We start from the raw sequence: 12,450 nt of genomic DNA, 5'->3' as shown, positions 1-12,450 counted from the left end.
TTCCCAATGGGGGATTTCAATAATGGTGGGGGCAGGGGAGGAGAAACAATCATTTTCCCTTCTTGAATCACCCTGTTTTCACTTGACTTTTTGGATCCAATCCTTATAAGATTTTCATCCTATACTCTGTTACTACTCGAGTCCTTGGCAAGTTCTTCCTCATATCCTTAATATCAAAAAATTAGAGTGCTCTGGGGCTTCATTCTTAGACACTTTTCTACTTTCCAGCAACACGTTTCAGGTGATGTTATCCGATCACTTTGGGTATTACCGCTAAAGGAATAAATCCAGGTGTATACTTTAAGCCCCTTTCTCCTTCCTGCATTCTACACACACTCTGTAACTGCCTTGATGTGGTAGTTTCGTATTCTGTCAACCTGGCTTATCTGGGTTAATATTTCCAAGTTAGGGTTGACCACAGAGGTGGAAATGAGATTTGGAGGTAAAGCAATGGCCATTCAGCAGGCCTGGTGTTGCTCACACACATTTTCACTGATCTGGCTCCCTTTGTTAATGGGGAAGGTCACAATATCCATCTTTTCTGGCTGCTATTACATTTTCTCTTTTCAACTTGTCTGGTTTGGGACCAAACACACCATGTTCTCTGTAGCACAGTGATCCAGTTTCTTCTTCTTCTTCTCCTTCTCTTTCTTTTCTCCTTCCTCCTCCCCCTCCTCCTCCTCCTCTTCTTCTTCTTTTCTTCTTCTCTCCTTATCCTTCCTCTTCTTCCTTTTCTTCTTTTTCATGTTTATTTATCTTTGAAATAAAGAGAGAGAGAGAGAGAGAGAGAGAGAGAGAGAGAGAGAGAGAGATTGAGAACAAGAAGGGGAGAGGCAGAGAGAGGGAGACACAGAATCCGAAGCAGGGTCCAGGCTCTGAGCTGTCAGCACAGAGCCCGACGCAGGCTCAAAATCACGAACCATGAGATCATGACCTGAGCCAGAGTTGGACGCTTAACTGACTGAGCCACCCAGAAGTCCCTCCAGTTTCTTCTCCAAGCCAATCCTCATCAGGATAAGAGGGAGTGAGAGAGAGACCTATGTTCCAGTTTGTTCTCACAGGTTCCATTTTGTCATTCTAGATTGTTCATACTGTTTTAGGGTTTGCTCTGTACTGCTAAATCTGTTTCACTGTTTTCTCCCCAACTGCCCACCTTGTTTTGGAAGAGTGATTTCAGGACCACCACCAGATACAAACAGTACAGCTTTCCTAAAAAAATTCTTCATCAGTTCCAATAATTTTGGAAGTCTAATATCTATAATAAACCCCTTCTTCCATACCATTCTTACTGGTTTGGGTTCTCTAACTGAATCTTAATCAATGTGCTACTTGACACTCAATACCCACTTGGCTTCTCAACTGCAGTATATCCAGAACTGAAATCCATTAAAGCCAAAAATGCTGGAGTCACTCCCAATACCTCTCTTTCCCTCACACTAATACCCTAGATTTCAGGAAATACTCTCAGTTCTATTTTTAAAACATATCAAGGATCCAACCACTTTCCATCCCCAACATGGTGCTTCACTCTGTCCCAAATAAACCATGACTCATGGGGATAATTATATCAGCCGTCTAATTTGTTTTCCAGCATCTATCCCTGCTTCTACATTTATTCCCAACCCACTACACAGAATGAGTCTGTTGGAAAATAAAGAAGATAATGTCACTTCTTTGTTCAGAACTGCCTGTCTTCCCACCTCACTTGGAGTAAAAGCTAAAGTCCTTCCTCTGATTCAAAAGGTTCCACCTAATCTGGTGCCACCATTATTTTGTTCATCTTATTATTCATTATTTTTCTCCGCAGTTCACCTCTTTTATCCATATTGACCATCTCCTCACACCAGGCATTCTCCTACTTCAGGCTGTTTAGGCTTGCTTTTCTCTCTGCCAGGATTTTTTTTTTTTTTTTTTTTTTACAATCACATGACTTATCTTTTCCTTCCTTCCAGACTTTATTTCTTCTTGAAAACTTTCCAGAAAAACTACTTTAAAATTGCAACCCTGACTCTCCCACAAAATATTTTCCTTCCCTGCTATATATTTTTGTCCTCAGCACTTAATACTGTTGAAAATAGCACACATAATTTTTACTTATATATTTACTGTGTTGTTACTACATTGTAAGTTTGATGACGATAAAGATATTGTTTGCTCCATACAATAGTGTAAACTAACTCCACAGTACATTGTCTGCCAAACAGTAAATCCTATAAATATTGCTGGACAGATGAGGCATATGGATGTTAGAATTAATACAGTGACCTAAATCCATTAGATCCTGAAAAAATGGCTGCCGCCATGGCATAACTCCATGAAAAGACCTCTCATTTTCTTTGTCACACTGAACTACATAAAATTTCTAAGGTTTTACTCTTTTAGATTTACATAAATAGAATTTCATATGGTTCAATCTATATGTAAAACGAAATCCTGAAAAATGCATGGCATTTAGTTAAATCTCCTATGAATAATATTGCTTAGTTGTTTTGTTCTTTTTTTCCTCAAATTTGATTGCTTTTCACTTCTAATAGTTCACAAATACAATCCCCAAGTTCTAAAATGCACATATTAAGTGGGTATCAGTAACCTAATGACAAATGGGTTGCCAATTACTCAGAACCCAACAACTTGTGATTCAGCAATATCCCTGCAATTGAATACAGGTTAAATGCTAGTATTGATATCTTAGGGGTACAAAGCTGAACTCTGGCATGTGTGTGCTCCTTCAGCATCATGAAAAGTGATCATTAAATACCTATTTTCCTATTGTAGAAATGTAAAAAGAAAAGTCAATATAAACTGAAGATTTTGAAATATCGAGTCCAGTTCTCATTTCCCTTACAATTCACTTTTAAGTACTTGTCCACTGAGAAGATCAGACTATTTAATAATGAACAAAACCCTAGTTTCTCTCTTTCATAGGGTCAAAAAGAAAGTAAGAAGGAGTTAGCTCTTCTATTTGCCCTTCTGTGGCCAATGATTATCAGGGAATTTGATACTCATGAAAAATACCTTTAAAATAATACACTAATAGCCACATTTATATCATATCTTCTCCATTATTTATTTTCAATCTACCTTAACAATAAAATGTGGCCATTATATCCAGTCTATTTCTACGAGGGTGGAAAAAACCTTCAAGTAAGATAAAAAATGATTTAAAAAAATGGAACATCCATTCATAGAAATCAGTGAGGTATGAGAAAGAAGGGAAGTATCCTTGTAAGCTGAGGCAGCAGTTCCAGATGGGATATTGAATTGGCAATGAAAATTAAAAAAAAAAAAAAAAAAAAAGCAACATACTGATCTTCTGTGATGTGGTCAGCCACGTGTTAGGTTTTTGTTTTTATTTTTTTTCCCTAACCAACCTATTAGGTAAGTTTTTCTACCATTGTGTTTACTCTGCATTATCATATTGCAAAGTCAAATCTGAAAGAAAATAACGTTCTTTCAGGTTTTAGCTATTATGGTCTATGGTTCTCAGGCATTTCATAAAAAATGTCTTCTCTTAAGATGTGTAAATTCATATGTTTTCTATATATATTAAAAAATAAATCAAAGTTTCATATTCTTTCATTAGCTTTAGAGAAGAGAGAATCTCATGTTAAAATATTCCTGTTGACAGAGATCTGAGAATATTTATCAGGTAGAAAGTGATCTGTATAACTGTAGGGACTCATTATATGTTAAATAAGACATTGAACATTAATAGTTAGCATATGCTTTTATGTATTAAAATTATGTTATATATTGGCTATATCATAGCTATAAAAATAAAGGGCACCACTCTAACACGTGTCTACCTCCTAAGATAAAATATTTCTCTTACATGTAGCACTGACAGTGATTTGAGTTACATGGTATGGTGCGGTTATTTGATAAAATAGCAATTTAGGAATGCAGATTTTCAAATTCTTGTTATGTGGTAGTGAAAACCAATCTATAACATAAACTCTGGCAAATTTCAAATTAATGCAAGTAAGTCGCAAGTTAAGGCAAGTAAGCCATGTAAATTAGTTCCTGATATGCTTAATTTACAGTGACTCTAAATAGAATAAAGATTTTATGATTTGAACTGTGTGTTTTAAAATCTATCATCTGTGAGGAGAATGTGGTATTGGAATTTAGATGTCTGTACTTAGGTTAGTGTTCTAGTTCTGAAAATTTACAGACTGGCCATTGCTGAGAAAAGAACTTAAATTTTCTTAGCTTCATCGTATTAGATAAGGGGTGACAGATCTTCTAGTAATGGTTATTGCTGGTGCTGGAATTTACCAACCTTGAGAGTAAAGCAGATTGCACATGTGGTAAAAAAGCATTTTGATAATACATAGTAGACATAGCTGACCTTTTCAGGGATATAAATTATACTTTTCCCCTCTATACTCAAACATAATTCAAAGTAGCTGGGCTCAAGGATATGGCAAAAGTACCTGCATGGACCTCCTCTCTCCCTTGCAAGGGAAACCTGAATCATTTGAAGGAAATATGTATGAATGTGCTTTCCAAATGGCAAAGGGTTAAAATACTATGTGTTTTTACTAATTACTATCAGATAACCTCAATTTTAGAGCTTTTTAAACAGTATGATAATGTAATATACCAGCTTCTGGCAAAACCTTTCCTAAAATATTTCTGGTGTAACTCAAGTTGCATTTTACTTCTCCTCTGACCTCAGCTCCATCTTGCAGGGGTACCACTGTGACCACTGGACTCCATAGTCTCTAGCCAGTGTCAGCTGTGAAAGGATCCGTAACTAGAATGTGCCCTGGTGTAAGCGTCCTCAGAAGAAGTCTTTAGCCATTGTCTCAGAGAAGCTGGTATATAAATACTCCAGCTTCTTCACCTGTTGGGGGCTTTCATTATTTCCTTGGGAAGATTAAGCTTTATTTGCCTTCATTGCTTGCTACAAAACATCCTTTATTGTCTGCTATCCTTTTCCCTTGAAAGGTATACCAACAGATACTTGAAAAAGACAAATAATGAAGTGGGTGCCTTCTATAATCTTCCTATTTTGAGGGAAACATAATAGAAATGTAGACTTCAGGTGAGTGCCCTTGCCCTTGTCCATTGCCTTCTCAGTTGACCAATGCTCACTGCTACCTCTTTGTCTCCTCCATGCCCTTGCTTCCAGTAATTCAGTCTCTCAACACCACTGTCTACTCTCTTGTTTATGTTAGTTTGGACGATAGCTACAAAATATTCATTCCTTACATCCTTAAAACTCACCTTCAATGCTACGAATAAAAAGTTCTCTTTAAATTTAGTAAGACTGCCAGTTTTGAGAGCCTGCTCTATGCACTGAGATGGACATTTTATAAATGTTTTTTTTTTCATTTCATTACATATTAAAAACTAATTTAAGTTAGTTAGTATTTATTATATTTATTTTGCAGAAAGGTAACAGGCTCAGACAATTTAATAATTTCCCCCAAATCACCTAGCTATTCAGTGAAATAGTCAGGTTTCAAACTTAAGCATGTATATAACCTACAGTTTTTCCATTATATAAATGGAGTATATATAAATAGAGTATATATACTCCATTTCCTTAAAAATAAATAAACATATTTAGGCATATACACACAAAGTTAAGAACAACTTGTCAAGACTTAATTGTAAGTATTCAGTATTGGAGTCCTTGTAAATTCTGATTAATAAATACCCAATCAGTGGATCTCCCAGTTTTCCTAGTCACAGACCCATTTTTCATAAGCTATGTGCCACGGGGACATTTACCTAATTTCTCTAGGACCCAGAAAATTAATATTAAACAAAACAAAATGGAGGGTAAAAACAGTGCCCGCTTAATGGTATCAGTCTAAAGATCCAATGAAATAGAAAATCTAAAGTGCTTGACATGATTCCTGGACCAGAATACATCAATCAAAACTGGAAATATATATTTTTTTAATTTTTTAATTTATTTGTATTTTTTTTGAGGGTGGTGGAGGGACAGAGGGAGAAGGAGAATCTTAAGCGGGCTCCACACTTAGCACGGAGAATGAAACGTGGGGCTTGATCTCAGTAACATGGGATCGTGACATGTGTTGAAATCAAGAGTCAGAAACATAACTAACTGGGCCACCCAAGCACCCCTGGAAATAATTACTATTAATGATCCAAATTAAAAAAAAATGGTTTAATGGTATACTAAGAAGACATTGAAAAGACAGAGGGTGTGAGCTATAGAGGTAGGCAATTCTATTACCAGAATAGAGGGGGAAAAAAAAAAAAACGAACTTCCTATTCTTCACTTACTAAAATTTAAATTCTGTTGAAGACATTTCTAGAAATTCTTTCATCAGTACCTTTGAGGAAATAAGTAGTATGCTGATTCAGCAGAAACCACATTCCCTTGGGATACATGAATCCTCAGAGAATATTGTATCATAAATAAAAGTCCTTTTTACAAATTCAAATGTTAAATCCAAACAAATTAAAAATAGAAACAAAACCAGATTTCATCATGTAGAATGAAACAAAGAAGTGTTATTAAGGTTAGATCCATTCTGCACTTTTGCAACAAATAATTTTCATTCAGGTGGCAAATGCAGACACAATTCACAATGGTCTTTCTGTGATACATTAGACACTAACATTCTGACCATAAAATAAGTGCAAATAAAGCAAAAAAAAAAAAAAAATCCATGAACAGAATTGTCTTTCCAGGACAGAGTTTGGAGATTCATTTTAAGAAAAGCAAAGTTGACTTTAAATAGAAAACACTTTCAAGAAAACACTGCATTTTTAATTTTCTTACACTTTGGAAACATCCCAAATGGACACTTAGGAAAATTTACATGCATTGCACATCAGTCTAAAATCACAGAGAACAGTCCTCTCAGATGCCACTCATCCTCTTAGGATAAGCAACGGATTGGAGATGACTGAGAATATGATGTGGAAAGCAAATGACACATTAGTTTTCCAGAGTCACTGCTGGGTTGAATGTGAGTGTAGAGTGGGTAGGCTGAACACGTGTGCACTTCATCTCTGACTATTCAGTACTCCCAGCCCGAATTCTCCTTCATCTCATCCATTTATCAGATGCTAATGGTAACATAATATTACAGACCTGGCTGCTTTTGTTAACTCAATTGAAGAAGTTAGAGTGCCACAAACATCACAGTATAATACAGTGTGACACAAGGTCAAGAATACTAGTTCTGTTTATTGTGTAAGACAGGAGGGTGCTCAGAGCTCCTTCACAAGGATTTCCCAACACTTTCTGGGAAGTCTGCAAGAAAGGGAAAACTTTCAAGCCTTATTACCTTCAGGGCTTCAGGTGTGCATGGAGACAGGGTTGGGGAGAAGAACTGAACTGTGACAAATTATCTTCTTCCTTCTAAAAAAAAAAGAAGAAGAAAGAAAGAAAAAAAAAGAAGGAGGGGGAAGGATAGGATGAGGTGGGAGAAAAAAGTTTGAAAGGAAAGAGGAAGATATGTGCTGCTGAAGTGGAATCAAGAACACCAATACTCCGTCCATCTCCCCTCCTCACTACAATGGTTCATAGCATTGTTGTTTATTAGCTAAATTAATTACATGCTAAGAGACTGATTATACAAATGGACAAGGCCAGACCATATATAAACAAAGACTTGTGGGGAACCTGGGTGGCTCAGTTGGTTAAATGTCTTGACTCTTAGCTTCAGGTCATGATCTCACATTTGTGAGATCAAATCGCCCCATGTAAGGTCTGCACTGACAGTGCAGAGCCTGCTTGGGATTCTCTCTCTCCCTCTCTCTGCCCCTTCTCCTCACTCTGTCTGAAACAAACAAACAAATAAACAAACATAAAACAACCAAAAACATGGAATTTGTAACCTGTAGCAACCAGCCCAGGAAGCCAAATCACACAATCTGCAAGAATCCGCTCAAAATGGACAAAACTTGGTCAATAACTGCCAGTTTACTCATTTCTGCCCGTATTTCCTACTTAGGCTGATGCCCAATGTATTCCACTAAACAATTAGATAGGAGGTCCTGCATCAGTCAGCCAGCCTTTAGCTCGCTAGCTTCACCATACAAACAATCTCTAATCGGGGCACACCTGAAGCCTACTCTTTTTGTTCTCCACTATAAAGGTTCCCCAGCTCCCCTGTCTGCCTTTAAGTCTCGGCCAAGTCATGGCAGCTAATTCCCTTGTTTAAGCAAACTCTGCATAAAAGAGCTTTGGTTTGTTCTCATTTGAGTGGTATCCACTTATTTCTACAACAAATTTATTGAAGAGTCTCCTTGATTGAATCAATCAATCAACAAGATGCTACCACTGCTTAGGCTAAACTGTCAGGGAACATTAAATTTCACTAATTCTTTCTGAAACAAAGACACAGTTTAAGAAAGTTTTACCTTGGGATACGAAGTGTGACTACAGACTTTATGCTAATTATTTCATTTAATATTCATGACATCTCTAGCAGATAAATTATTACTCTATTTTATGGATGAGGAAACCGAGGCTTAGAATGGTAATTAACTTTACTATAATTGTTTTAAAAACCCTGGGATTTGGCAGAGTTAATATCTGAACACAATTCGGACTGACTCTACAGCCAAGATCTAACTTACTCCAAGCAGGCAAGAATAGTGCAGTGATTAAGAGATTAACTGCCTGGATTGATTTCACTAGCTGTAGATACTTGTACATGTTGCTTCTTCATTTTGTTCGTCAGTTTTCTCATCTGTAAAAGGAGGATAAAATAATCTCTAGCATAAAGGAATGTTATGATAAGGGAATTGCTGCATATAAAGCACTTAGAATAGTACCTGAAGGTAGAAAGCTTTCCATCTGTGTTAGTCATTATGAAGAAGGAGAAGGAATCTGAGGAGGAGAGCAAGAAAAAATATGCTCTGCTTTCATTCTTTTCTCATGGGTAGAACTTCTACTTTTGGGTGGTAGTTGTATCCCAGATCAAAAATGGATTGCTTTAAAAAAAAATCTTAGGGGCGCCTGGGTGGCCCAATCCATTAAACATCCAACTCTTGATTTTGGCTCAGGCATGATCTCACAGTTCATGTGATGGAACCCTGCCTCGGGCTCTGCACTGACAGTGCAGAACTTGCTTGAGGTTCTTCCTCTCCTCTCTCTCTCTCCGCCCAACCTTGCTCCTGCTCTTTCTCTCAAAATAAATAAACTTAAAAAAAAAAAAAATGTCGCAGAAAGGGTTATATGGTAGCCTCAGCCAAAATAAGCCTAACTTGATTTATGTTTCATGCACTGGTCACAATGCTTCCACCAACCCTTGATCACTAACTTCAGTGTTGTTTCCATGGGAAATGAATGTGTCCTGAGGTCTCTCACTCCCACACCCCCAGCTTTAGGGAACCTCTTCACCTCTTCTAGAGGAGTAGGGATGGAGCTGGAAGGAACACCCAACACAGGTACAACAGTTCTTCATAAACTTGAACAACTTGTTAAGAGGGTAAACGCAAGGCTATGCCTTTTATCCTAATTTTCTAAATTAATTCTCCCTTTTGTATTCTGCTTGGATTACCCACAGGGTTGATGAAAATTTAGAAGCATCTACCCTAGTGCACTGTCTGGTTTTGATTCTTCACAAGTACCTCAACTTAAAATAAGAAGCTTTGAGCTTCAAAGAAAGAAACTAGCAAAATACTTTGATTTTTCAAGATGTGTTTTATTTTCAAACTCCTTTGTGTTTCAGAAAGCAAAAGTGTCAAGAAAAAAATGACTTAAAACTGTACTTTGAATTGTTATGGCTTATCATATTTGGAAAATAAGTCCTTTTATTTTTATCTCCCTTGTGCCTATCTTAATACCATTTCAGAGACCACTCAGGATTTTCCTACCCAAATAATGAAGGCTTCAAAATATCTTTAAAGAAACAAAAGAGAAAATGCATAATTCAGTAGCATTTTCAAATTTTAATCTCAAACCCTCCTTAATGTCTTGCCAGCAGATGTTTTAACAGGCCTTGGTCAATAAATAGAACTCATGATTGATATCAGTTGTTTTGTAGATTTTCTGTGATAAATCCTGATAGTGGTTGTTACCTTGGCAATATGAAATTAAAACACTGATGAACAATTGTTTTTCTCTCAAGTGATAAAAACTCTATGAATAGATAGGAAGCATCCTCACTGTGTACAGAGAGACTAACTGGAAAAAGAAAGGACTCTGAGGATTGAATTTCAGCTATGCTGCTTGCTTGCATTGTGACCTTGAAGAAAATATTTAAACTTCCTCATTTTAAATGGAGGAAAGCAATAATTAACTTGAAATACTGTTTTTAGAGCTATGTACAATACATATAACACTCATACAGTCTATGCCAAATATAAGTTATCTAAGATGAAGTTACTGCCATTCTTCTTTTTATCCTCATCACAATCAGCTCTCATTTCTAGAATGTCCAACTGCCTTGGATTGACAAATCTAATTATAAATATTGAGACAAACCAGGTTCAATCTAGACTGAAGAATTGGGCATTGCTGATAAATACAGGAACACTTTTTGTTAATTTGCATTACAGATATCTAGTCAGAGAAAATGAATTAATATTTATTAAGGCTCACCTGTCAGGAAGTGCCATGATGTATTTTGGGATACATTTGCTCTTCCATTTGCTCCTTGTCAGCTCAACTCCCCAAATAAATATACAACCTAGAGTGTAGCAACAGTGTTAAGAAAAACTGCATACCCCATCTTCCAGTGAGATTGCTCTCTACACGTTCAACATATTTAAAAGTTTGGAGTTCATACCACCAGGTCTAAATATTTTTCCACATTATTTATTTTAATCCTTACAACACTTCCATCAGTAGATGATATTTTACTTACAATTGAGAAAATGACATTCAAAGATAGTAACTAATTTGCCAATAGCTATTAAGCTCAGAGGGGTCAGAGAGTGTCATAGACAAATCCAAGATAGACATACACACACACCGTATATATATACATATATACATACATGTGTATGTGTGTGTATACGTATATATACATACATATGTATATAGGTATATATATATACACACACACACACACACACACTTATGCATAACTACAATGTAATACTACTAGTTTTTCAGTGACATAATAAGGAAGTCTAAGTAAAAAATGATTATTAGATCAACTACAATAATAGTTCTGTTAGGCCAAAATGAAAATTTGGAATCCTTAATATTTTATTGTAAAATTTAGTGCTAGACACCTGTATGTGCATTAAACCTATGCATTAATTTCTTTCTTACAACCTCCCTGTAAGTATTATATTGTTGTTATCCCTACTTTATTCATCATGGAGAAATTGAGGCAGAGAAAAAAAAAATTTCCCAAGGGAACACAGCTAGTAAATGATGGAGCTTGATTTGAACAGAAATTACCAATTTCATCCTGAAACCTTTTCTACCATGCAATGTTGCCTCCAAACATGCCCTTGATTCACAGAATAATAGTTTGCCTTAAAGGATAAAACATGAACATGTAGATTGTTTCAGTTGTTTTGTGAATGGAACTTTACCTGCCTGTGCATCATCACAATCCATTAATTTGAGCTTTCCTAGATAGGTAACCAAAAAAACTATTATCATCTAAAATATGACAAATAAGGAGCAGTGATCAATTTGAACATAAGCAAATCCAGTTCCTCATATCTCACCAATGCCTGGTCACAGACGTTCGAGTTAGGTTTGGTTTGTATTGTATAGCTATCTATCTCCCCCATGCAATAGATCTGGCCTTATTTTTTTTCCGTCCTTTATCCTTTCACAGCACATACAAACACAGATCACACACACACACACACACACACACACACACACACACACACACACTCACAGTGTTTATTACCCAAAATTAAATTACAATTGTAGCTTATGTTACTTTATAAACAAACTTTTATAAACAGTTGATCAAATCAACTTTAAAAGTACGAATTTTTAGTTGTTATAATGAAGAATATATCTGGATTTTGTCCTTGGTTCCTAACACTAAACTTAAAAAACTCTTATAATTTCCTAAAGGATAAGAGTATGTTTTGTCATTCATAATAAGCCCCTTGACCACATCTGACTAGGTGACTTCTGATGGTCCCTTGGTTTCAAGAGCGTATATGGCTGGGTAGGTGATTAGAAGGCTAGAACTTTCAGCCTCAACCCTTTCCTCCATTCCTATCTCTGGGGAGAAGACAAGGGTTGGAGACAGAGTTCAATCACACAATCCCATAATAATACTTCAACAAAACTCTGGACACCCAGAGCTCAAAATGCTTCTTGAATAGTGAATGCATGAATGTGCAAGGAGGGTGACAGACCCTGGCATAGGGAGCTCCACATCTAGAATTCTCTCAGAATTCTAAGTGTTTGATCCACTTGGCTGTTCCTAAATCACAACTTTTATTATAAAATGGAATTGTAAATATTGTTTTCCTGTGTCATTCAAAGTTCTGTGTCATTCCGGCATATTACTGAAAGTGATGGAA

Source organism: Puma concolor, chromosome D1 (genome assembly GCF_028749965.1).
Source record: "Puma concolor isolate L17-30 chromosome D1, mPumCon1.1.hap2, whole genome shotgun sequence".
In the NCBI taxonomy this organism is placed as follows: domain Eukaryota; kingdom Metazoa; phylum Chordata; class Mammalia; order Carnivora; family Felidae; genus Puma; species Puma concolor.
The sequence above is the reverse complement of the archived record's forward strand: the minus strand, read 5'-3'. Positions refer to the sequence as shown.